The following is a 27,319-nucleotide window of genomic DNA, read 5'->3' on the forward strand; positions in this document are numbered from 1 at the left end:
TAGCTTCTCCTTTTCAAATTTCAGGGTGAATTTGATCATATTATGATCACTTTCCCCTCAGGGTACTTGTATCTTAAGCTCTCTAATCAATTCTGGTCCATTGCACAACACCCAACCCAGAATAGCTGATCCTCTAGTGGGCTTAACATAAGCCACTCTAAAAAGACATCTTATAGGTACTCTAGAAATTCCCCTCTTGGAATCCAGCACCAACCTGATTTTCCAAATCTGCCTGCATATGACAATTGTAAAGTTGCCCTTTTAGCATGCGTTTTCCATCTCCTGTTGTAATTTGTAAGCCACATCCTTACTACTGTTTGGGGTTTGTATACAACTCCCATCAGGGTCGTTTTATCCTTGCAGTTCCTTAGCTCTAGCCACAATGATTCAACACCTAATGAATTGACTTCATTTTTACCAACAGAGCAATGCCTCTCCCCCCCCCCCCCCCCACCTTCCTTTCAATACAACATATATTCTTGGACATGACGCTCCCAGCTGTAACCTTCTTTCAGCCACGATTCAGTGATGCCTGCAACATCATACCTGCCAATCTGCAACTGTGCTGCAAGTTCATCTGCCTTATTCCGTATACTGCACAACACTTTCAGTATTACTTCATTACAGTATTATTTTAGACCTTTTATAGAGGAGTGTTTTCCTGCCTTCATAGTGGTCGGAATTGAATGATGTAACTGGTGGAAAAGACCTGCTTGCTCTGGAAACCAGCTCCAGGGTGCTCCCTACTAGATTAGGGTGAAGCTTCTCTATTAGGCCAGTGTCTGGGTGAGGAACTGCCCCAATAAGTAAATATAACAAATGCTGCAACCTGGTTTTCTGTGTATCCCATCTAAAACCTTCAGTACACCTGATTTCCTTTATCTCACCTGGAGACCCTCAGTTCACCACCCCTCCTCCTCACCTCTTTGCCTACTTAATTCTTTTCTCTTAACATTCAGGCACACCTTCCTCTTTGAATTTTTAGTGGCTTCTGGAAATGTTGTCTCATCCTTAGACCACAAGGGCAGATTTGAAGGGCTGAATGATTGCCCTTCACTTTGCCGGCTTCACTTTTTTATAAACACAAGATACTCTACAAATGTTGAAGGGAGGAGCTTAGGATGTTGGCACCTAACGGCAACTCCTTTGCTTGCATCTTCGGAAACAGCTCTATTTTTATCTTTAATATCTCTTTTTTTTCCCTATTCAGGGTTCTTTTGAAGACCCTGACCTGGAGTTACAGGCTGACCTTGGTTCTTTGCGGAATTGGGACCCGCTCTCGGTGCCTCACGACGGGCCGCTTTTCAAAATCTCGAAGGCGTGGCCTGGAAGACTAGTGCGCCTTCAGGGGTGCCGGATTTTCGTGGCTCTGGGGGCGGGTGGATTCGAAGTCGGTGCCGCCACCTGATGTGTTGTGGGAGTACATGGAAGATCAAAAGAAGCGAGCTGGCTGCTGGCTGTGTGTCTGAAGACCCATCTTCTTTCGGCACAGAGCTCGGAAAAAATGACGCAACAGACTTTTAACACCATAAATCAGTGAGTTGTTTTGAAACGTCTCCCCTCACTGTGAAACAGGAACTCCTCTTTTTCTCTTATTGGGGAGAGAGAGAGTCTGTGGTATGTCGAACACCGGGTAAACCAGTGGTCTTTGGGGTACTGCAAGTCTGTGTCTTTATTGATGCTTTGCTGCACGCTTGAGTGCTCAGTGGGGGGCACCAATGCTTTTTTTTTTGCTGGTGGGGGGTCGTCGCTTTGCTGATACTTATGTGCTTATGCGTGGGAGGGGGAAGCAGGGGGGATTTGGGGTTCTAACATTTAATTGTCATTCATTCCTTGAGGTACTTCTCTGTTTTTGTGGATGTTTACAATGAAAAAGAATTTCAGGATGTATATTGTATACATTTCTCAGACATTAAATGTACCTATTGCAAACTAAAGCAACACAAAATATGACGGGGGATCTCAGCAGTTCAGGCAGCATCTATGGAGGGTGAGTAGACAGCTGACTTTTCTAGGACTGGTAGACAAAATCTTAGTCCCATTGTTAATCCACACCAGGCTTACTTCCCTCACAGGAAAATAGCCACTCACAGGAGACCTTGCCCACGCCCAGGATTACGGCTGCACAGGTGGAAGGTCAACCGAGGAAGATCTGTACCAGCAAGGCGGCTGGACCGGATGGAGTTTCCCCACGATTACTGAGGGCCTGTGCGACTGAGCTGGGAGAACCACTACAGCGCATCTTCAACATGAGCCTGGAGCAGAGAAGAGTACCCAGACAGTGGAAAACATCCTGTATTGTCCCGGTACCGAAGAAACCACAACCAAAGGAGTTGAATGACTTCAGACCTGTTGCCTTGACGTCGCACGTGATGAAGACCATGGAGCGGCTGATAATACAGTATCTGAGGCCACAAACCAGGCACACCCAGGATCCTCTTCAGTTTGCGTATAAGGAGAAGGTGGGAGTGGAGGATGCTATTACGTATTTGCTGCACAAATCACTCTCTCACCTAGATGGGGTCAGTTGTGCTGTGAGGATTACATTCCTTGACTTCTCTAGTGCCTTTAACACCATCCAGCCCAAGATCTTAAGGCACAAACTAACGGAGATGGGAGTAGACTCTCACATGGTGGATTGGATAGTGGACTACTTGACAGATAGACCTCAGTATGTGCGGTTGGGAGACTGTAGGTCTGACACGGTGGTCAGCAGCACAGGGGCGCCGCAGGGAACCGTACTCTCTCCGGTCCTGTTCACCCTGTGCACATCAGACTTCCAATATAACTTGGAGTCCTGCCATGTGCAGAAGTTCGCTGATGACACGGCCATAGTGGGGTGTGTCAGGAATGGACAGGAGGAGGAGTATAGGAAACTGATACAGGACTTTGTGATATGGTGCAACTCAAACTACCTGCGTCTCAATATCACCAAGACCAAGGAGATGGTGGTGGACTTTAGGAGATCTAGGCCTCATATGGAGCCAGTGATCATTAATGGAGAATGTGTGGAGCAGGTTAAGACCTACAAGTATCTGGAAGTACAGTTAGATGAGAAGCTAGACTGGACTGCCAACACAGATGCCTTGTGCAGGAAGGCACAGAGTCGACTGTACTTCCTAAGAAGGTTGGCGTCATTCAATGTCTGTAGTGAGATGCTGAAGATGTTCTATAGGTCAGTTGTGGAGAGCGCCCTCTTCTTTGTGGTGGCGTGTTGGGGAGGAAGCATTAAGAAGAGGGACGCCTCATGTCTTAATAAGCTGGTAAGGAAGGCGGGCTCTGTCGTGGGCAAAGTACTGGAGAGTTTAACATCGGTAGGCTACGGTCAATTATGGATAACTCTGAACATCCTCTACATAGCACCATCCAGAGACAGAGAAGCAGTTTCAGCGACAGGTTACTATCGATGCAATGCTCCTCAGACAGGATGAAGAGGTCAATACTCCCCAATGCCATTAGGCTTTACAATTCTACCGCCAGGACTTAAGAACTTTTTAAAAGCTATTATTAATGCTTTTTGAGATAGTGATTTAGATGCATATCATATTTTTTTACTGAGTTAAGTATTGTATGTAATTAGTTTTGCTACAACAAGTGTATGGGACATTGGAAAAAAGTTGAATTTCCCCATGGGGATGAATAAAGTATCTATCTATCTATCTATCTATCTATCTATCTATCTATTAAAGATTTGGTTTCAGTTTCGCAGATTTTTTGACTTAAGTAATTTTGTTCTTTCTAGTAATATCTATCTTAACTTTTTTTAAACCATGAATTTTAGATAAGGCCTTTTTAACATGGAAAACAAAGGGAATAAAAACTTTTTTAGGTTTGTTTTTAGAGGATTGTTTAATGTCTTTTTCACAGCTAGTGGACAAATATGATTTATCTAATGCACAATTTTTAAGATATTTACAAGTCAGGAATTTTTTACGCGATTTGTTACCGAATTACCCATTTGCTCATTTACCAAATATGATAGATGTTATCTTTCAGCTTAATCCATTTCAAAAAGGATTGATAGCCATTATATATAAACAGCTATTGAATTTACAAATGATGTCTAATGATAAGGTTAAACGTGCTTATGAATTGGAACTTCAAGAGTCATTTTCAGATAATCAGTGGAATAAAATTTGTCATTTAGTTAACAATTCATCTATCTGCATCTGTTACTCCTTGATTCAGTTCAAGGTAGTGCATAGGGCACATATGTCAAAAGATAAACTAGCGCACATTTTTTCTAATATACAGGCAGTCCCCGGGTTACGAACAAGTTATGTTCCTGAGTCCATCTTTAAGTCAGATTTGTACGCAAGTCAGAATAAGTACATCCGATATTATTTAGCGTCAGTTAGTCAAACATTTGTCTTAGTATATAGTATATATTTTACCTTTCTATGCATATAAAACACTTAAGAAACATATGTATTCCAATAATTAAACCACAGCATTGCTTAGTAATAATTGTAGCTTTCACCAGGGCAGGGCCTTTCACATGCTCCATTATTCTCACTTTATCCTTTATCCTTTAAAATTGTTCCGATCGCTGACCAACTGTAGCCTAACACTTTTCCAATGATCGATGGCATTTCACCTCTTTCCAAACACTTTATTATTTCCACTTTATTTTCAATCGCGATTGCTTCCTGTCAATGGAACAGAAACACTGCGGGCGGCAGGTCCAGAGCTGTGCCAGCTCCCGAGGTCCGCTGGGACCTAAAGTCCACCGCACTGAGACAGGCTAAATGGGACAAGTGAGGGCTGTGCTGGGTTTGGGTATTTGATCCTCCACAATATTCCGCGCGTGGGAATTTAAACTGGAGGTGGCAGTGTTTTTTTTTATGAGGTCAAGTTGCGAGCTCAACATCAACCTGGCACGGATGGTACAGGAGTCACTGGATCGACATCAACCCGGCACGGGAGCAGTCTGTCACTGGATTGAACTCGGGAACCTCCATTCTTGAGCCTGGCGCTGATCTTACTGCGCCACCAGCCGACCGGAACGGGGGGGGGGGGGGGGGGGGGTGGGGTCAGGGTGAACCTTGCTAAGAAAAATTTAAGCCAAATACAAAGTTACACACTCAACACAGTGTCAATGGCAATGACTTAAAATGGCGGACGGCGTCGCGATCCGACTTAAAATGGCGGACTGTGTTCACCTTCCTCGGTTTGTAAGTACAAGTTGTCTGTAGGTCAGATGTTCATAACTCGGGGACTACCTGTAAATCCTACCTGTGATAGATGCAACACTGAGGTGGCTACCTTAACTCATATGTTTTAGTCTTGCATAAAGTTAAGTAATTTTTGGAGAGATATTTTTAGAACGTTATCAAAAGTCATAGGTTTGGACCTACAACCTAATTCATTTATGGCAATCTTTGGGATTATTCCAACGGAAGCAGGAAATGTTCCTGCTTCCGCTCAATGCATGATTGCTTTCTCAACATTATTGGCTAGGAGAGCTATTCTATTGTACTGGAAGGATCCCAATCCACCCACTGTTTTATTTTGGCTGTCCTCCATTATGTCATGTTTAAGTTTGGAGAAAATTAGGAGTCGGATGTTTGATACATCTTTTAAATTTGAGCCATCTTGGTGACCTTTTATTCAATATTTTCATATGATCTAATTCTTTTTACTTTTTCAGTTAATTTTTTTTCTTCTCCGTGAAGTTTTAGATTTGACCAGAAGGGTTTTTTTCCCTTTTTTTTTAACTGTATCCTCAAAATGGACTGCCCAGTCCCCCTTTCTTTGTTTTAGGTTAGTTTAGTGGGTTTTTTTTCTCAATAACAGAAATTTTGAGTCTTTTTTTCTATGAACTGTTAAGAGGAGATGTGGTTTTTTTTCTTCATGTTAGCTTAATACTATATATGATTTTGACAGTGTATATTCCTTTCTTTGTTTGCACTATTATTGAAATATGTATTTGAGCTAACCTCTCCTCTGATTTGTATTTATCCTTATTTTTTTAAATCAATAAAAAGATTGAAAAAGAAAAGTAAGACAGCTGACGTTTTGGGCCAAAACACTTCATCAGGACCTCCACTTTTTCATTTTATTTTTATACAGTTGTAGTACGGGTAAAAAGACTGCTTTGTCTTCTTAACTGAACTGGGATAATAAACTCTTGTCACATTAGACTGTAGGACACAAACAGAATTGTGGCAGTAAAATACACAGGCTGGCATACACACTATTCAAAGGCAGCACCCCCTCCTTTCCTGTTCTGATGAAGGGTGTCAGCCCGAAACACCAACTTCTTATTCCTGTCCATTGATGCTTGCTGATTTCCTCCATCATTTTGTGTGTTCTAGCCATTTCCCGTTGGGTTTGCTCAAAGTCTGATCTGTCTACATTTTTGCGTATGATTACCGGCACCTCCCTATAGAACATATTGCACGCAAATCTACTATAGAATACTTCTCTTGTAAAGAAGTGTGTCTGAAACCCAGCCGCAAGATTTTAATAATGAATAAATCAAATGCTTATATTTTCCAAAATTTTTTTTTAAAATTGTTTCTTAAAATCAAGGCTATTCGTTTGTTTCTGTTAGTGTTTAGTTACAGGATATTAGCCATTAATGCAGTTAGCAGCAAATACTGGTAACACTAACCAATAATGGAACAATATATTATATTAACTATTATGCTAACTAGTAATATATTTTATCATACTGAATTAGCAATCATAATAATTCACACAAATCAAATCTCTATGCTGATTTAAAAGCCCCATCAAAGAACAGTCTGCTTCAATAATTAATCTTTAATGTAATTTGAACTACACCACTAATCAGTTGAACCATCCTCCACTTTCCTGATACTGAAATTAAGCAAATGTGTTGGATAATAATGATCTGCCTATTTGGGTAAGACTAGGTAGCTGTGCATTGTGTATTCAGGACACTCAGAGTATGGGAAAGTATCAGTGAGCAGAATGGGGTCAAGAACCAGAGGTTTCTATGGAGACCAAAGGGCAGAGGCAAGCAAACAAAAGTCAAAACATAGATTAACAGCTGTAGCTACTGACCAGGAGCGTGGCTTATTTGGTCCTCATACATTCTGGGATGTGAACTTCACTTCCGGTACTTTGCAGGGCTTAATATTGCATCTAGTGTGTTGTCTCCACACTCTGTGATCATGAGCCGTGATGGTACATTAAGAGCAATTCAGCTTCGGTTTCGGACATAATTTGATCCAATCTGATTGACAGTGGGGTGGCACAGTGGCAACGCTTTAGAGTACAGGCGACCGAGTTCAATTCCCACTGCTGCCTCTAAGGAGTTTGTACGTTCTCTCCATGACAGCGTGGGTTTCTTCCTAGTGTTCTGGTTTCCTCCCACAGTCCAAAGACTTACAGGTTGGTATGTTAATTGGTCATTATAAATTGTCCCATGATTGAGCTAGGATTAAATTGGGAGATTGCTTGGGCGGCATGATTCAAGGAGCCTATTCTATGCTGTATCTCAATAAATAAACAAAATAAATATTTCCTGCGCTTATTTTCCATGTAAACAGATCAATTTTGGCACACTGAACGCCAACAAACATGCTCTCTGTTCTGGCCTCGAGAGATGCATCCATTTCCATCCTCTCTTTATTTGCCCTTGAAACAACAATATCTGTGAGTCTTAAGCTTTCTTAATATTGGGAAACATTTATTAGATGTATTTTAAAGAAAGTAGGTTTATTGTTTATCACTGTTAAGTTATCATTGCGCCACGAGTTTACTCTGTACATGGCATAATTATGGAATATTGCATGTGTGCTTTCGCTTGGTTAATACTGATCATGAGAATAACCAATAGCATCCGTACAATCAGGTGCGGTGATTCTGAATTGAATCTAATATGTGTTTTACTTAGCAGGCGAGACATAAAGCAGTCTCAAGTTCTCGGGCCTCCTCAGGAGTTGATTCTGAGAAGTGGCTCTGACAACTCTGGAGAGCTTCCTTTTTCATCTGATTGTGTATCCTGATCTTGGGAAGGTGGTTTTAGTTCACTGGAGAATTCTCTTTTTAATCCTTCTATTGCCCCCTTTACAATCTGATATCTCTTCTTGGTTTCTTCATCCACAATGTCATCTGACAAATCCTCCATTTTTATATCTCTATTGACTCCTTTATTTTTGACCTTCCATTCATCCAGCTGAGCTTCAATCTTTCACCTACTTTTACAAACAGCTTTTTGTCTCCTACTTGAAGTTTATGCAACAACCTTAATGCACGCAGAGTACATTCTGGTTCTTAATGCTCACAAAAGCCAAATGCTTGCAACTTTCCTAAGAGCTCCTTGAACTTTCTTCCAGCTTAAAACCAAGCTACGTTTTGCAAGTAACTGCCTGATTAGCATATCAGAAGCTTTCTCAGCTATGTTGCTGTAGTCGACCTGGAACTTCTGTCACTTTCACGCTTCCACTAAGCAGCATGGTCCTTCCTTGGTCCAATGTGCTTTCCAACAGAGCACAAAGGTTGGAACCAACACCTAATTATCCCCCTGTTGGGCAACAATTCATGGTGTACAACATGGAGAGAGTTGTGGCATCAACCAGTACCATTCTTAATTTGCTTTCATTGCAGAGGGTGTGGCATGCAGATGGTGAACAGATCTCCAATCAAGTTATAGTTGTCTCAGGCACTCACATCCTCTCAATGCTGGTCTCCCAGTTTACACCACATACAAGCTCAATGTGACTTGTTGGTTGTTGTATTTCACTGTTATGGATGTCATTCCTACGGGAGTTCTCTTTTATCTAACATAAGTTTTTAGTTGGATATCTGCAAGGTTCAGTTTAGTATCTTAAAATGCCTCTTAAACTCATTTTGTGGAATCACTGAACCAGCTGAACCGGTGTCCAATTCCATTTTAATTAATTTGCCGTTCATTTCTAATGTAAGCCATATTGCTTGTCTATTGTTAATTTTCACACTGTAAACCTCAAGACTACACAGTCCTGTGTCACTCTCATCATTATCCTGTTTTTCATCAACAGCATGTAGGTTAGTGTCCCCTTTGAAACTGCAACTTGACCTTTTAGCTTTTTATCTTCCCTGTGCGGTCCATTTATTTTTGTCTGCCCAGCATGCTTTTTGTATGTATCTTACTCTTCAGCATTTTCTGCAAGTTTCACTTTTAAATCTGCATTTGTTCAGAGAATGTGAGCCCCTGTCACAACAGTAACACGATTTGTTTGGCCAGTCTGGTTTCTGTTTAGACAATGCAATTTTGTTCGCGTTTGCTTTCATTCCTGACCGCAACTCAATTTCATCTGTCTGCAGCTTCCATTGAAACAGCAATTTCAACTGTTCTTTTAAATGTAATCTGTGCTTCAGTTGGGAGTCATTTTTGAATGCTTTCTTGTAAGATTCTACAAAATAAACAATCTCTGATTCGAGTATCATTACTGTACTGACAATGCTCAGACAATCGCATCATTTCAGCCACATATGCTGAAGTGGACACCCCTTCCACATGGACAATGGTTATGGTTCTAAAAGTTCCTGCATTACTTTGATTATATTAACAAAGTTCATTTCTGTTGGCCAGTTGGAGCAGTTGAACTTTGAAGCAAACTATATGCCTTTAAGCCCAATGAACTCAGCAAAATTGGTACTTGTTTCTCATTGGCTATTTCATTTGCTTCAAAATACTGTTGAATTAGCTCAGTATACATGAGCCATTTTCCTGTTGTGTGATCAAACTCATCAATTTTTCCAATGTAGCCAGCCATTTCCGATTTTTTTCATGATTATTATCAACTAGTACTCACTCTTTTTGAACCCATAAATTCTTCCACTTCCTGCTGCTTTTTTTAAAATCAACAGTTTGCTGGACAGCGTTTTTTTACTTGCTGCTCCTCACTGTGTAACTGGAACGTCTCACTGCGCTTCAGTGGGTTGGTAGTTGTCTCACGTTCATTTTAAAACCATCTGGTCGCCTTCATCATATTTTGTAACTTCAAAACATGAAACTAATTTAAAGGATGACATGGGAGACCAGGAACACAGGTGTAATTCATGTTTACTTTAAGTGAGGCATGAAGTTCTATGCAATTCATGTACTTATACATATAACTGGTGATAAATTATTTAAATGAACAAGAATGCTTACTCAACCAAGATTACTCAAATATTCAAGATTATATAAGAATATTCATGATATATACAAGATTACTCAAAGGTTAATAATTATTAAATACACAGCAGCCATTTTTTTCGAAAGGTTTTTCACCTGTTGGTTGAACACTTCCTTTTCAGAACAGATCCTATCCTATAACGAAATGGTCTGGAGGAATGAAGATCAGGTGCAAGTGTGCCTGATGCTGGCGTAGCTTGGAATGCAAAGATGATTGGAGGTAAGTCAGCAGGTGATAAGTGCCGGAATGGAGGATAGATGATCATGGCATTGAGTTACAACTGTAGACACTGTAGAGGTTTGTCCCCAATAGTTTCTTTAGGAACTGGGGGAAAGCACACTTCTACCACCACCACAACCCTGATCACAAGCATAGCTGAGAAAGCACTCAACCTCTTCCAGCTCTTACCTGGGAAGTCCAGGCAAACATGTTGGGGCAAATACTTTACTGAAATATTTCCACCTAAAAGACCATAAGATATAGGAGCTGAATTAGGCCATTTGGCCCATTCTGTTCCACCATTTCATCACGGCTGATCCAATTTTCCTTTCAGCTCCAATCTCCTGCCTTCTCCCTGTATCCCTTCATGTCCTGACCAATCAAGAATCTGGCAACTCCACAGATACCTGTGGCACAGAATTCCACAGATTCATCACTGCCTGGCTAAAGTAATTCCTCCTCACCTTCATTCTAAAAGGATGCCCCTCTATTCTGTGTCCTCTGGTCTTTGATTCTCTCACCATAGGAAATATCCTTTCCACATCCACTATATCAAGGCCATTCACCATTTGTTAGGTTTCAATGAGGTCACCCCTCATTCTTCTGAATTCTAGTGAATATAAGCCCACAGTTGTCAAATGCTTTTCATATGACAAGCCATTCAATCCAGGAATCATTTTGATGAACCTCTTCTGAACCCTCTTCAGTTTCAGTACATCCTTTATAAGCTAAGGGGCCCAAAACTACTCACAGTAGGCCAAGTGAGACCTCACCAGTGCTTTATAAAGGCTCAACGTAACATACTAGTCTTTATATTCTAGTGCTCTTGAAATGAATGCTAACATTGCAATTGCCTTCCTCATCACAGACTCAACCTGCAAATTAACCTTTAGGGAATCCTGCACAAGGATTCCCAAGTCCCTTCGTGCCTCAGTTTTTTTGAATTTTCTCTCCATTTAGAAAATAGTCAACCCTTTCATTTCTTCTACCAAAGTGCATTTCCCGATATTGTATTCCATCTGCCTTTCCTTTGCCCATGCTCCTAATCTAAGTCCTTCTGTAGCCTCTCAAAACTACCTGCCCCTCCACCTATCGTCATATTGTCTGCAAACTTTGCAACAAAGCCATCAATTCCATCATCTAAATCATTGTACCATATGACTCCTGGGGCAATGAGCTGTAATTCCTTCAAATTCCTAGCATGCCTTTCAGAATAAACGTAGACAACTTGAAGATAAAGTCCTCAAAGTTTAAGATTCTTCAAATTATAATATCTAATCTGACTTCATTTTGGATAGGGTGGTTGAGAGATAGACCTCAAAAGTTAAATAAAAATGTTAAGAATTAGAAGATCCTCCAGGATTCCAACAAATGGATGGATTAGCTTTTAATAGAGAACCTGTCTTATTTTCAGTTTAGTCAGAGCATATATCATATATCAGAGCAAATTACAACAACAAAGTAAATTATTTTCCTACAGTTTAAAAAAAAGTAGTCCACAGAATGTGAAGATGTTCCGAATTTGAGAATATTATGGTGCTACTGCTAGGCACTAGTGCAAATTGACTTTATCATTAAATACAGATTTAAAATCTTCACTGTGTGATAAGAAAATATTCCCCATATACTGTATATGCTTTGGAATATGAATGAATGTGCTTAACATTTCTGTGTGAAGTCTTTTTGATGCCAAATATGGTATCAGGGACACTGAGTAGGTTTTGGCTGTTCCTTCCCATTTAAGATTTGCAACACAGATACTGAAGGGCTGAAAAAATACTCTCTTAATTGTAAATTGATTTACTCCTATGCAATATTAACTACTTAGAGAAGTGCTACATTTCCTTCATGGAATTTACTTTTGGAAAGTAGCTTATTTTATCAATGACTATCAAAATATCACAGTATCTATAAGGGACAGTTTGAAAGTATAAAAGGAAGAATGAAAATGTGAAAAAAATTAGTAATTTGATATCTCTGGGCCAACATTTCAGCAATAAGATCCTTTTTGCATCTCTCAGCAAATAAAAACTAACTTTTGAAAATGCTGAGAATTCTGGTTTATAGCATTACTTTGGAAAAGAAGTATGAGCTTTTGTCATCACAGTGATCTGTATTCAGATTAATTCTATAAAATAATCCATTTAATAACAAAAGCTGCGGAAAGTAATGAAATCCCAGCAAAGAAAGCTGGTAATGAAAATTAGGGAGAGAGATCTGAAAAATATGAGAATCAGAGAACGTGAATGAACAAATGTAATAAGAGCATAAGAACACCAAATATAATTCAGCTAAACCATGGTAAACTTCCAGGAAGCATTTATTTTTATTGAGTATCATTGAACTCTGGAATTCTGGGCTGGTCCCTAAATACAGATTGACAACAGCTCTTTAAAAGGGAATTACATGTTCCTGATAAGAGGAGATATCTCTGTTTTCTGAAAATTGGCTATAATCTCTGATATCATGTAATGCTGTCTATTTAGGCTGAGCTGTCTGCCTTCAACAGAGGAAATGGCCAAAATGTTTTTTTACTCTTAAAAGACGTTTTTTTTAATGATCTGTTTCTTTCGGTCTCTCAGGAGATTATGCAGAAAAGTAATGGAGTCACAAGAGACTCAGATGCTTGAATAAGTAGCAGCAAGTGACCTCATGCATGATTTTGACCAAAAACCTCAATAATTCCTTTTGTCCCACACTAGCTCCTTGACCTGTCGTGTTACTCCAGTTCAGATTGGAACATTATCAAAAGACAAGGCTATCCAGAACAAGCCTGCTTTGGAAATGATCTCTTTTTCAATATTTCCTCAACTTTAATACTATGCGTCTGATACAAATGAGGCAATTGAATGCGCAAAAACAGAAACACATATATTGCTGGAGAAACTCAGCAGGTTAGGCAGCATCTGTGGAAAGGAATGAACAGTCGATGTTTTGGGATGAGATCCTTCATCAGGACTGGAAAGGAAGGGGGAAGAAGCCAGAATAAGAAGGTAGGAGGAGGGGAAGGAGTACAAGCTGGAAGATGATAGATGAAGCCATGTGAGGGGGAAGGTAGGTGGGTAGCAGAAGGGATGAAGAGAGAAGCTAGGAGATGATAGGTGGAAAAGATAAAGACTGAAACTTCCTCTCCAGCCCCGATGAAGGGTCTTGGTCCAAAATGTCAGCTCTTTATTCCTTTGCATAGATGGTGCCTGACCTGCAGAGTTCCACCAACATTTTGTGTGTGCTACTCTGGACTTCCAGCATCTGAAGATTCTCTTGTATTTGAGAAACACATTTGCCTTCCTTTTCCACAGTGAGTTCTTAATCACCTTACTCATTTAATTGGAGAATGGGAAAACACCATGGTAGTGTAGCAGTTCACATGATGCCTTTACAGCTTGGGGCATCGGAGTTCAGAGTTCAATCATGGCTGGCATCCTCTGTAAGGAGTTTGTACATCCTTCCCAGAGAATGGGTGGGTTTCTGCTGGGTGCTCTGCTTTCTTCCCACGGTCCAAAGGTCAAAGTTAATTGGTCATTGTAAATTGTCCTGTGATTAGATTTGGGTTAAGTTGGTAGGTTGCAGGTGGCACAGCTCATAGGGCTGGAAGGGCTTATTCCAGGCTGTATCTCTGAGCAAAACTAAAAATAAATGAAATAAACCATCCAGCCTTTGGAAACAACATATCAGAACTTTGGTCAGCCCAGTCTCAACAATTGAGTTGCAGTATGCCAATGATATTGTATGAACTCAGAGAATAAGATGCAAGGAATCCTCAATTCATTCTCTGAGGGGTAATGGAGGGTGGACATCACATGCAACAACCATTAAACAAAAGTTCTCTACCAACCTATCCTTTTTGCACAGAACTGCCTCTATCAATAAAGATTCATAGACAGTCCCAGGAAAATGTGGGCCGTTTCCCATATCTTGGAAGCCACACTTGTGAAGGCAGTCATCAGTGTTTGAAAATCAAGACAGATCTGGCACAAAACCTATCATCTAACAGGTAGTTGGCGTTTGCCACCCTCCTGTAAGCTTATGAGTCCTGGACCATCTACACCAAACACCTCAAGAAACTTAGAACTAATATCAACCTCGAGAAGGGATCTAGTGCTTTCCCAATGTTCATGACGAATAAATTCTTCCCTGGTTAATCCAAACAGATACACCTCCTGTGCAACTTGATGTGGATTCCTACTGTGTCTGGCAATATACATTGCTCCACATTCACAGGGAATCCTGTAAACGCCAGCCATCCCATGGCCCAGTCATCTTTCACCTGCATAAACTGGGATTTGAGCTTCCTTAAGGGTTTGTGGATGGCATTAACCTGGTATTTCTTCAGGACCCTGGTGATCCTTCCATGTGAATGCAGAGCAACATCCATTGGTCAGGAAACCCGCATCAAGAAGCACTGGCGGTGTATCCATTTGGGTTACCCAGAGAAACTGGTGGTAGCAGAACACTGTATTTGCAATGGCCAAAGGATTGATCTTGACGGCACAAAACTACTGTGCTGCAACAAAGTCTTCCCCAACCATCTGGTGAAGGAAGCCATTGAAATAAAACTAGAGAAAAAGAACTTTAAGAAGAAAGTCTCGCTCTATGTAGGAACTGGAATTCGACTACAACTAAGGTGGGACAGCGGAATCCTGATTGGATGAGGACTAACCAGTTGAGGGGATGGATATCGGGCATATATATACATCACCAGACGAGACATGCCTAGGCATCTTTGCATATGAAAACGGCAGAGTTTAACTTTGAAATGTCGGTTAAAATTGAGATTTGGTAACCAGCTGGAAGCCTGAGTAGAGTTTATTTGTAATTTCAACCTCCTCTCCTAGGTCAACACCCTCAGTATTGAGATCCCAATCTCACTCAGTCAGCTCTATAAGGAGGACCATGGCATTTGCATGAATTGACCAGATTCCCAAAGCAGACTCTTTGTTCCAAATCTGTCATGGGAAGGGATTAGCAGACAGAGGAAAAGATTTCTGGGTATTCTTCATGCTGCTTTGAAATAATAAACACATTGTAACTGACTTTTAACCTATGAAAGCTTAAACTGGAGAGGGAATTTGCAGAACATTCAAAATCACGAGTCTCAACCATGGTGTGCACACAGGCGTACTGCATAAATGGCAGAAGGAGAATACCACTTGTTAAGCTATCCACCTGCTTCGTCTGTCAAGTCTCCCCTGTGCCACCTATGCAGGAAGGTCTGTAGTGTCCACGTTTGCCTCATTTGGCCATTTCAGAAAACATACATCAAAATAGAAGCAAGTCATTCTCAATCCTGAACCACTAAGAAGAAGAAGAAGAAGCTAAGCATGTTATTCTGATAAATGCAGATAAGTAATGACTTTGTGTCATGGGGATCTCAGTCATGTTGTAACGTGGCGAACAAACACCTCATCAAGTGACTAACCTCGATAGACCACATTCTCAAAAGCTGAACGTCATCAGGGAGGGACCATCTATAGAGCAACCACTTGCAGTCATGTGGACCAGTTAGATCTGTTAGAGAAATATCAAAACAATTCAGAGTTGGTGGATAGATACTTCCTCATTTGTCTAACTAGCAAACCATGTTAGTTTAATAGACAGGACAGATTTTAAAAAAATTTTAGATGCTGGAACAGCTGGAGGAGAGTTAAGACCATGAGATCACTAGGAACATTACGTGAACACAGCATTAATGATTTCTTTATTTGCCTGGTAGCTTTCTGCAGTAAGGCAGAGACAGGGTAGTAGACATTAAGTTAGCAGCTGTCTTCAGCATGAGGCTAAACAAGAAATTGTCTTTGGATGATATGGAATTGCAGCAAAAGTCATCATTAACCAACAACAAAGACACACGTGAAGGTGGGGAAGATTTGGCAAAAAACATTGTGTTAGCTGAAAACTTCTAGCTAGCATCATAATTGGGGTAAACACATCAGTAATTTGATAGATGGCTTATCAACACCTTCTCAGGTGCATTTAAGGTGGGCAACAACAAGTGTTGCTTGCCAGTAAGTTCTTTATCTTGCAACTGAATAAAGAAAATTCTTGGAATATTTATTTACCCAGTGGGCATTTAATAATCAAGGTATTTTAATTGCCAAGATCAATTTACAACATGAGGACTAGTAGTGACTTTAATTCCTCATCAATGAAAATGTTGGGCAGGTAAAACCTAGAAGGAAAATCTCGGAAACGTTTGCAGTTTGCTGTAAGATCCAATTTTCCTTTAATGTGTATTTTTCATTGAAATCAAATTGAGTATCATATTCAAGTGTGGTGACACGCGATCCAGTTCTTAGGCACTGATCTTTGATGATTTCCACCAAATCAGGGGGCAAAACTTATCTGGCTTTCAAAGACTTATTTTACTCTTCTTGTGGGTAGAGATTGTTTTTGGCTTCTCCCTGCAGAATAGTTCTCTGTAGTGTGAAAGGACTGTAGATCAGTATGGCTGATAGGGACTGTAGTGTGAGTTAAGAGTGGCATTACTTCAGATGTCAGAGGTGAACACAGGAACCAAGGTTCTCATTAACTCTCTTTCTCTCTCCACAGATGCTGCCTGACCTGGTGAGTTTTCTCCTTTTGCTTTAGTAATGCATCATCTGTAGACTTTTTATTTTTTACCACATTCTTGGAAGTGTTTTTTATACTTAATATTTTGGTGGAAATTCTCAATAATCCCTTTAAGGACTGTTGGTCGGTTTACACTTGTCCCGAGAATACTAGACAGAGCGAGGCAGGCCATTTGTTAACATGTTCAAGTGTCTCTGCACACTGACTTGATATGATGCTAATCTGATACAGTGGCTAGCTCTCTTTATAGGACCGCTTCACATCTGTTTACTACCTGGAAAGCGTGATCAGCATAGTCCAAGTTCAATAGTGTGGAAGAGAACGTAAACATAATTTGCTAGAAATGTATCGGTGTTTCAATGAATATACTGCTGGAAGTTCAGCAGTGTGTAAGTTGCATAACCAGCAGGCTGCTGCAATTCGAGATGACTGATCATCACTACTCTTTCAAAGGTCAATAGGACATTAATTATTAGCCTTGTCATCAACACCCACATTCCATAAGTGGCTAAGCAAAAAAACCCCCACCATGAATAAAACATCCTTGCTTGTTGTTTTATCTTATTGGGAATTGTCTGGTAAGGTGCACCTTCCCAACATAAAACAAGCAATGTTAGTCACTGTCGTTGGTGGAAGTCCAGCTGGTGATGAAAAGGCATACGGGAACGAGATGGATCAGCTGTGTGAATGGTGTGGCCACAACAACCTTGCACTCAGCATCAGCCAAACCAAGGAATTGTGGACTTAAGGAAGGGGAAGGAGGGAGAACACGCACCAGTCCTCATTGAGGGTGAACAACTTTAAGTTCCCAGGTATCAACACATTGGAGGATCTATCCTGGACCCAACATATAGGTGCAGTCATGAAGAAGGCTTGCCAGTGACTCTGCTTCATGAGTCGTCATTGGCAAATACAATCTGCTTGCCCGCTGGTCTAAGTCATCCTCCACTTTAAAATCTTTCAGTCACGGGGCCGGTTGCTAGAGGAGATTTGGCATAATACTGAAGACTCTTGCAAATTTTTATAGATGTATAGTGGAGAGCATTCTGACCGCTGGCACCACAGCCTCGTATGGAATCTCCAATGCACAAAATCACAAGAGACTGCAGAGGGTCAAAGATGCAGCCAGCTCAATCACTGGCACAAACCTTCCCACCATCAGAGACAGCTTCAAGAAGGAGCACAAGAAAGCAACATTTATCACTAGGCACCCTCACCACCCAGGATCTTCTCATCACTAATCATCAAGGAGGAGATACAGGAGCCTGGAGACCCACTCTCGATGATTCAAAACCAGATTCTTCCTCTCTGACATCAGATTTCTGAACGGTCCAGGAACTCTACTTTGTTACTCCCTTTATTGCAATATTTATTTATTTTGTAATTTATAGTAATTTTATGTCTTTGCGCTGTACTGCTGCCACAAAACAACAAATTTCACATCGTATAAGTCAAGGATACAAAACCTAAATCTGACTTTGAGAAAGTATTAGAACATACAGCAGAACGACAGTTCCATGATTACCACATGCAACACTACATTTACTACAGAGATTAGATTTTCATGAATCTACAATAAGTCATTCTGATACTGTCTGTCTGCAGCAGCAGAGCTGTGGGAATATGTTTGTTCGTGAGTCATCAATGGCAAATACAATCTGCTTGCCTGCTGGTCTAAGTCATCCTCCTCTTTAAAATCTTTCCGTTTCAGAGCCAGTTGCTGAAATTAAATCATGTAGGTAGTCAGTTGAATCTTTGCTGTTCCTTTCACCAACCTTAAAATCTATCCATGTGAATATGTTTATTCTAAAAAGAACCTCTTTAAATTACTTAATAGCGGCCTTGAATTTAGATGAACAGGCACGTGAATAGGCAGCGATTAGAAGCATATGGACCACGTGTTGGCAGATGCAATTAGCTTAAATTGACATAATGGTCAGTGCAGACATCATGATATAAAGGCCCTGTTTCTGTGCTGTACTGTTCCATGTTTTATGTTCATATTAAACCATTATTTTTTACTGTTTTAAAGTTATAAATAGGTATCATATAGAACCAAGTGTAACTTATCTATGCTGACCAAAATATCCATATCCCCCTGAACCAGGCGTTCCCAACCTTTTTTACACCACGGACCCCAGGTTGAGAGCCCCTGCTGTAAAGCTTTTCTATCTACTGTATGTAAATGTCTCTTAAACATTGTAATTGTCCTCACCAGTGCAGCTTCTGCCAGCAGCTCTTTCCAAATGGCCACCACCCTCTTTATGGAAAAGTTTCCTCCCTGGTCCCTTTTAAATCTTTCCCATCTCACCTTAAATCTCTGTCCTTTGGATATAGACCCCACTATTCCTGCAGTGAGAAGTTATGACCATGCACCTTCCCTGTGTCTTTCATGATTATCTATACCTCTGTATGGTCATCCATCAGATAGGTTGAAGAGATAAAGGGTTGAAGAAGGAATCTGGTAGGAGAGGACAGTGGACCATGGAAGAAAGGGAAGGAGGAGGGAAGCCAGAGGAAGGAGATGTGCAGTTAAGGAGAAGATAAGGAATGAGAGGGCAACAGAAAAAGAGAGGAGAGAGGCAGCAGGTATTACTGGAAGTTGGAGAAATCAACCTTCGTGCCATTAGGGTGAGGCTACTCAGACAGAATATGAGGTGTTGCAGGAGCGACACGATCACAACAGGTAACCCGGACAGACGCAGAGGTGAAGTATCGCCACACCTGTAAGGACAGTATTGGGCCCTGAGTAGCGTTAAGGGAGGATGTGCAGCGTTTGTCATGCTAGCAGGGATAAGTGCCACGTGGGAGATCAGTGGGGAGGAATGAATGGACAAGCGAGTCATGTAGGGAGCAATCCCTGCAGAGGTGGGGTGTGGGACGTTGACAGTGGAAGTTGCAGAGAATGATGTGCTGGATACGGAGGCTCATGAGGTGGCACATAAGGACAAAGGGAAGCCGATCTCCACTATGGAGTTGTGTGGGACATGGAGGAAATACAAGTGAGGGCAGCAGCGATGGTGGTGGATGGGAAATCCTGTTCTTGGAAAAAAGAGGCTATCTCAGATGTTCTAGAGTGAAAAGCCTCATCTAGAGAACAGATTCAGTGGAGATGGAAGAACTGAGATAAGGGAATAGTATTTTTACAAGTTACAGGGTGGGAAGAGATGTAGTCAAGATAACTGTGAGAGTCATGAATCCTCATGACTTTTCTGCACCCTTTCCAGTTTAATGATATTATTATTATTATTGTGTTTTTAATTTTTCTCAACTCAAGCTGTTAAAACCTGAGGTAAGGACATAGCCAAACACGTGTATTTTTCAGTTGCTAGAAACTTTTTTATTATTTTAGTGGTGTTTAGTATCATGATGTTCTAGAGCTTTAAGCATAATTGCTTAATGCTTTTGTGTAGTGACTTTGGGATAATACCACTTCTAGGTATTACTATCAGGACAATCTTCCATAGTCTTTCAATTTCCTCTTTTAATTCAGCATGTTGCCGGTGTTGTTCACTTATTGATTTCTGTAAGTTATGTGTGGAATGTATAGGTCTATTAAATAAGTTGTTCTTGCTTGCTTATCTGGAAATATTATATCTGGATGGTTATGGATTGTCCTGTTGTTAATATCATTATTATTATCATCATTATTATTACTAGTCAAGAGTTCAAGGTACATTTATTACCAAACTATGTATAAATTATACAACCTTGAAATGTGTCTGCTTACAGACAGCCACCAAACAAGAAGCCCAATAGAACCCAATTTTTAAAAAAGGACCAACACCCGATGAGCAGAGAGAATAAAGAACAATAAAGCAAGCATCAGCATTCAGAATGAAACTGAGTCCATAAACCCGAAACCGGGAGCAGCCAGAGTAGGCTCAGTTCCTCACACAGAGGCAAATTGTTGCGAAGCTCACAGGCATGACACAGCCTCGGCCTTCATCGCCAAAGAGTGCAGTGTAAAACATCCAGGAATAGAATCGGCTCAATTCTTACCTCCAGTCCCAGCACTTTGCCTTTTCGGTCCATCTGGCCTTGTGTTTGAATTGTCAGCACCAGCTCGTTCCCTGAAATCAGGCCCAGGCCCAGGCCCCATCACTACGATATGCTCCGGGCCGCTTCCAGTCCGTACTTGATCTCTCCAAATCGGTGCGGTGCTTAGTCGGATCAAACCTTGCCTCTGGTTTCGGCGGATAGGCTCCGAAACAGCTCCACTCCTGCTTCTCTCCAACTGCATCTCCAGTTCCAACCCCGTCTTCTCCTGGAACATGCCTTGACCTCAGTCCAGCTCTGTCTCGCACCCGCACACCTGGACCCTCCGATCTGCCTCACCTTCGTTCACCCCTTCTTTGCTTGCGGTGATCAGTTACCACAATTTTCCATATAAAAACTGTTAGTAACAGAGCGGTTAGTTGAATTTCTTGCTTTGAGAACCAACAGTCACCCATGTTCAGTAGCACCATCTTAAACCAGAGCTTAGTACAACTACTAAGAGAGTATCACTTGTATTGTTACAACGCATACACACACAAGGCAAATACCTAATCAGCCAAATGTGGGGGGGGGGGGGGGGGGTGTTCAGTATCTCAGAAACAGCTGATCTCCTGTGATTTTCATGCACGACTTTCTCTAAAGTTTACAGAGAATAGTGTAAAAAAACAAAAGAACATCCAGTAAGCAGCACTCCTACTAAGGCACAGCAAATGGACTCTTTTGAACAAAGTGTTATTTGTATTAGGTAGATAACAAAAGCAGGGACTGTGATCTGTAATCAAACCACACTCAATACTTCTGTGCAGTCAGCATATGAATTTTGTGTTGCTTTCCTATTGATTGCTGCCCGTAGCTAATTATAACCATACTGCACACTAGAATGCAATATCCTGAATGGCTATTGTGTCTTCAAACCAATTTACACTTCCTAAAGAAGAGGTGTTCATTCAGCTATAACAAGCGATGGCAAACATTCTGACATTCATTCCGATTTGTGAAACAATGAAGAATAGTACTGCACAGATCAGCGTGGGTTTGAGACACAGGTAAAAGGTAAAAGAGTACCATCTGTGCAGGGATTGGGAGGTGTCTCTCTCACACACACACACACACACACACACACACACACACACACACACACACACACACACACACACACACACACACACACACACACACACACACACACACACACACACACACACACACACACACACACACACACACACACACACACACAGTTTTTGGAAGCCAAGCTCCAGGGTCTTGGGTACAGAGCTGGAGGAAGACTAACGGTCAAAGTCACTGAATGCACTTGAACTGCCATATCTCGTTAACAGCACGTCTAACATACACACTACCCATCACTCACCTATCAGCAATGCCTATGAGTCAGGATTTATATCAAACATCCATGTCCTCCACTGCACCCTCATGTACTGTGATCCTCAGACTCATTCCTCACTGATTTTACAAATTCCAGCCATTCAGTCATAAAAAACACATCAATGTAACAGATGCATCATGCAACATTGCCTCTCACTTTCAAGGCAAGGTGACCATCAGGATGAGAAGAAGCAAATGTGCTGGCGTAAGTGCCAGATCTCCAGCACATTTGATTCAACTTTCCACCATGGAGAAGATAGGCCTTTCCAACACTAGGGCTACTATTATTGAAGACTGGCCAGTCAGAGGTATGAAACATTACAATGGTGAAATATTCTCCTCCAATTACACTACCTCTTTATTCTTCTCATCCTTCTAGCTTACATGTGAGAGACAGGGTGAGCGGGAAAGTTTATTTTTGTGGTGAGAGGTCATCAACTGAAATGGTCACTCTGGCTCATATTGCACAGGTGCTACCTGACCTGCAGGATGTGGTTCCAATATTTTCTGTCCTTATTTCAGGATTCCAGCATCAACAGTGTTTTTGATTTTGTGATGTCCGTGTTTTTTTCTTACAAGATAAGGATGATAAAAACAGCATTTAACAAGGTCCCTCACACAGTAGGCTCATCCAGAAGATTAAGGTGGGTGGGATCCATACCTTAGATTCAGAACTGACTTGCCAGAGAAGATGGGGGTAATGGTCGATGGGAATTAGTTTAGCTGGAGAACCATGACTAGTAGTGCTCTATACTAGGACCACTGCTGTTTGTGATATAGGTAAATACTATGGATGAAAATGTAGATGGATGGGTTAGTAAGTAATCAGACACTATAGAGGTTGGTGGTGGTGTAGATGGTGTACAAGATTACCCAAGGATATAGTGGAATCTAGAACATTTGCAGATAGAGGTGGAGAAATGGCAGCTAGTGCTTAATCTGTCAAATTTGAGGTGTTCCACCTTGTGAGATCAAACCTACACTCTATTAATAGTTGATAGGTGGTAAAGAAGTCATTGGGCGCGCTTTCTTTACTAGTCAAGGAATTGAATTCCAGAGTCAGGAAGTTATATTACAGGTTTATGAAGCTATAATTATGCTGCACCTGGAGTACTGCATTCAGTTCTGCTTGCCCCATTATGAGAAGGATGTGGAGACTTTGGAGAGTTTGCAGAGGAGGTTTGTCAGGATGTTGCTTGGATAAGAAGGCATGCGCTATAAGAAAAGGTTGTACAAAACTGCGTTGTTTTCTCTGGAGTGGCAGAGGCTAAAGGAGATGTGACAGAAGTTTATAAGAGTATGGAAGAGTATGATAGACAGCCAATATTTTCCTCCCAGGTTCAACATGTCTTAATACGAGAGGGCATGCATTTAGAGTGAGAGAGAGTAAGTTCAAAGGAGATCTGAGGGGAAATTTGTTAACACAGAGAGTGGTGGTAGCTAGGATGCACTGCTAGTGATGATAGTGGAAGCAGATACAATAAAGGTGTTGAAGAGGCTCTGAGCTAGGCATATGAATGAATAGGGAATGCAGGAATGTAGACGTTGTATGAGCAGAGGAAATGAACTTAGTCAGGTTTAAATTAGTAGTTTAATTAGTTCAGAACTGGATAGTCTTGAGATTTACAATGTGAAAGCTAACAATAGACAAGCAATATGGCTTACACCAGAAGTGAATGGCAAATTAATTAAATGGAATTGGACACTGATTCGGCTGTTTTAGTCATTCCACAAAATGCATTTGAAGGACATTTCAAAAATACTGAACTGATGCCTGCAGATATCCAGCTAAGAACTTACACTGGAAAAAAGATAACCCTGTGGGAATGACATTTGTGACAGTGAAATACAACTACCATCAAGCCACATTGGGCTGGCATTCTAGGGACATGGTTGACTGATAAACCACAACTTAATTGGAGATCCATCCACCACTTGCATGTCACACTCCCGCATGAAAAAGAACTAAAAAAGGTACTGGATGATGCCACAGCAATGTTCAAGGATGGCATTGGAAAACTAAAGCTATCAAGGGTAGAATAGTGTTAAGTGAAAATGCCACACACAAGCTTTACTAAAGCCATCTGATTCCTTATACCATCCATGATAATGTAGCCAGTGAGTTAAACTGCATGGAGGCTGAAGGAATTCTTTCTAGATTGAGTGGAGCCCATGGGCAATGCCAGTGGTCCCAGTAGTCAAGAAGAACGGATCTGTCAGGATATCTGGTGATTTGAAGGTCACCATCAACCCAGTATTGAAAGTAGATCAATACCATCTGTCCAGGATGGAGGATATGTTTGCAAACCTTTCTGGAGGGAAACGCTTCAGCAAAATGGACTTAACTAAGGCCTACCTACAGATGGAAGAAGAGTCCAAAGTGTTTCTCACCATAAAGTCTCACAAAGGGCTTTATCACTTTGCCCCTGCACTCAGGCTGCCTTATTGTATAAGTGCAGTCACGTCACATGTTACGAGTGATGGAAGTGAACATCCCATAGCTCCTGCATCATGTTCCCTTACCGTTGCAGAGAAAAATTATGCACAGATAGACAGAGAGGCCTTGAATCTGGTTTGTGGTGTAAAACGCTTCATCCAGTAACTGTATGGAAGAGAAGCTTGCCCTCATTACTGATCATCATTCACTGGTCACAAACAAGAGAAAATCTGCAGATACTGGAAATGAAGGTAATACACACAAAATGCTGGAGGAACTCAGTAGGCCAGGCAGTATCTGTGGAAAAGAGTTGACATTTGGGTTGACATTTCAACCCAAAACCCTTCATCGGGACTGCTGATGAATAGATAAGGCAGTCTTATTGAAGGGTTCAGCATTTTGTGTGTTATCAACCATCGGTGTTCATTTTCTATCCACATTATGGTTTTCCTCTAACAACAGCAGCATGAATTAGAGATGGGCTCTATTTCTTGGAGGACACAATAGCAAGATCAAATTAATGATCTATTCATGAAATGCTGATAGATTGCTCCAATTACTCTTGGAAAAGAAAGTCACTGAAAAATTTACAAAAGAGGGCATTTATCTTGGTATTCTCCTTAATGCAAATCGAAAGTCTCCCTATTACAGCAGAGATAATCCAAAGGGAAACCAGAAAAGATGCCACGTTATTTCAGAACTACATGGCTGAACAAAATGGCTGAAGTGTGCAGCAGAAATTCCAGTCCCCTCATTTTTACCAGTGAACTTGCCCTTGATGGAGATTGCCTTATGTGGGGATTAAGTGTTGCTTTACCACCCAAGATGAGAGCTAAAATGTTGGAGGAGCAACATGCCAGTCATCTAGGCCTGTTCAAAATAAAAAGTCTGGGATAGATCAGCAGACTGAGCAGCTTGCCATGCATTGACTGGGATGCTAACACGTCCCGAGGATAACAATAGCAGCGCCTCTCCATCCCAGGAAAGTCTTGCATTACCCTGGCAGAGGATCCATGTGGATTTTATTGGACTATTCATGGGCACAACTTTCTTAGTAGCAGTGGATGCAGCTACAAAGTAGCCAGAAGCGTTCCCAATAGCCTCCACTGCAGCCTCGCACTATGTAGATGTGTTGAGAAGCCTCTTCTCAAGAGCTCCGGAACTTCTAGTCAGCGACAATGGACCACAGTTTGTTGGGGAACAGTTTCAGTCATTCCTGAAAATGAATAGAATAAGACATATTACATCTGCACTGCACCATCCGGCTACAAGTGGCTTGGTGGAAAGGTTTGTCCAGAGTGAAAAGAACACACTGTGAGCAATGTTAGCAGAATGCACTATACTGGCATTGAATCAGAAGATCACCAATTTCCTCCTTGCATATCACAATGCAGCACACTCCACAACCAACAACCCTCCAGCTATGCTCTTCCTGGGTCATCCATTATGCCATGCTTGGACCTGCCCAAACCCAATCTCAGACAGAGTTTGCAGGGCAGACAGCTGCGACAAATTGAGGGCTCCTCAAACAAGGAGGTTTGATGTTTCACTCCTGGCCAGGCAGTCCTGGCAAGGGACTACTGAGGCGATGAAAAGTGGGTACTTGTAAAGATTAAGGATGGAACTGGAGGCTCTCCTTTCAGACTGCATCTGACATCATCTGGAGGCAACATATCGATCAGCTGAGGAGAGCAGAGTCAATTATTAGAGAAGAGAGATGTCCAGAGCTGTCAGAACTCCTTCCTGCTGTCACAGAGTCAACTCCTACAACCACCAGAGGAGGCAGCAGAACCTGAGATTGTTCAACAACCACAGTCTCACCTGTCAATCAGAGTGACCCCTGCCACTCCCCTCCCCCAGTCAGGAACAATGCCATCCCACAGAGTAAGAAATTGTCCACAGAGATTAAATCTTTACGCCTGAATGGGACAATTTAAAATTTACTATGCTGTGGATGTTTGTATTGTAGTTGCATTATATAGTATATTGTATATTTACATTACTTAATACTTCAGTAATAGTTGAGTAATATTATAACTGTATTGTTTCTTTAAGTCTTCTTTGTTGTTGACATAATTCATTACAGGTTATATATAAAAGTATGTGAATGGCATACATCATTATGTCATCATGTTATATGTGTGCGCCTCACTAAAGTAAAACTAAAACTAGAGAACACACATTATTCCCAGCTCCATGTTTTTCTTTCGACTAGTTTTATGTTTTGAAGTTACGAAACAAAACACAAAACGGCCTCAGGTATTTGCACAGAACCTAGAGCCCAAAGTTTGAGCATGGAAGTGGTGGATAATCCCATTATCACACATGTAGACATAATCACAATGCAGCGTTTAATGGTAAATACTTCATCATCTGGTCTGAGATTTGACTGCTTTCCCTGACCTTAGGAGCTACTTACATTCAAAAAATATCTGAATGGTTAGACTAAATTCACTAGAAGAGAATGGTAGCACAAATAAATACTTGATTGAATACAATAAAGAGTAAATAATATTAACCATCTATTAGTTTATTGTGTGAGTAATGCTTTTTGAATGAGATATTAAGTAAA

General features: G+C 41.1%; 1 protein-coding gene across 1 annotated transcript in view; it reads right to left on the reverse strand.

The window, feature by feature from the left end:
- syt17 (synaptotagmin XVII) overlaps nucleotides 1-27,319 on the reverse strand; it is a 115,820-nt gene that overhangs the window by 81,660 nt on the left and 6,841 nt on the right. Inside the window, exon 3 of the mRNA XM_073060539.1 lies at nucleotides 15,775-15,863. The gene's annotated coding sequence lies outside the window, so the exon portion shown is untranslated. The remainder of the gene's footprint in view (nucleotides 1-15,774; nucleotides 15,864-27,319) is intronic.

The sequence above is a fragment of the Hemitrygon akajei genome, chromosome 11, assembly GCF_048418815.1.
Source record: "Hemitrygon akajei chromosome 11, sHemAka1.3, whole genome shotgun sequence".
Classification (NCBI taxonomy): domain Eukaryota; kingdom Metazoa; phylum Chordata; class Chondrichthyes; order Myliobatiformes; family Dasyatidae; genus Hemitrygon; species Hemitrygon akajei.